Source organism: Rhagoletis pomonella, unplaced genomic scaffold, assembly GCF_013731165.1.
Source record: "Rhagoletis pomonella isolate Grant_MI unplaced genomic scaffold, Rhpom_1.0 Rhpom_scaffold_00001, whole genome shotgun sequence".
Lineage (NCBI taxonomy): Eukaryota > Metazoa > Arthropoda > Insecta > Diptera > Tephritidae > Rhagoletis > Rhagoletis pomonella.
Genome location: NW_023458555.1, coordinates 115,521,335 through 115,522,457, shown reverse-complemented (window position 1 = coordinate 115,522,457; position 1,123 = coordinate 115,521,335).

Genomic DNA, 1,123 nt, shown 5'->3' with positions numbered 1-1,123 from the left:
AAGAAAATTATCATGGCGCCGAAATTACAAACGTCAGCCAGAAAATTACTTTTTTTTCTTTTGCTTCATCTTGTCAGATCTTGTGTAGTTGGATCATGCTCCTGTTCAATCAACACCACGCTGTATTGCTGTTGTTGTAGCGGCTATTAAACCCCGCTCGGGTCCGTTCGTCCATCAACGTTGTTGTCTTTTTCAGCTAAGGGGAGGCCTAGGAAGTGCGCAACTTCAAGAGGGTCTGTCCATAGGGAAAGGGGCATTAGCTGCGTATTGATGAGCCTTGGTGTTGGCGACAAGGTTGGTTGGATCATTTGCTTTATAAGGTTATGTGTACCGCTAATTTAACCTTTAGGGCGAAGTTATATGGATATTCTGGAAACACTTACTACGTTTATACGCACAGAATAATCGACTTAATTGAAAGCGCATTGACACCGTATACATTTCGCTCTAGTGTTTATACTTACGGCTTTATATCGGCATCAAAGTAACCGTCTTCAAAAGCGAACAAAATTAGCTGTTTTCATTTGACATTTTATAAGTTAACATAGTGGAAAGTGATAAAAAATCTAGTTTTATTCGGCATTATAAAATCGTGGCAAAGAAAAAGAACGATTATTATTAATCAGCTTTTAAATACTGATCCGATTATTTGGAATTTGAGCGGAAAAGCTGATCTCCAATTCGCTTTGAGTGAGAGCGGTGTTTATACACTCTAACTCAAGGCGAATTTATATAAGGTGGTGTTACTAGCTCAGCTGATTTTGTGTATGTGTTTCGCCGCACGGCTTCTGATATCAAATTGAAAAATTTTGTTTGAATTCCTACACACACTCTTACAGATTTTGACAGTTTATGCCGCCAAAGCAAAAACAAAATACATGTAAATTTTTGTTTTTGTACTCCTGCTATCACCTTATATTAATTCGCCTTGCTCTAACTGTCTGGAGAAATAAACTACCGATTTGAAATGGAGTGTGAGCCAAAACACTTCGCTCTTTCAAAGCGAATTGAAATTCAATTTATAAATATATTTTGAATCGCGGCGAAATGAATTAAAGTGACTAAGGGCCGTTTGCACCATGTCTAGTTAATTCTAACTCCCAGTTAAACATCTTTATCGACG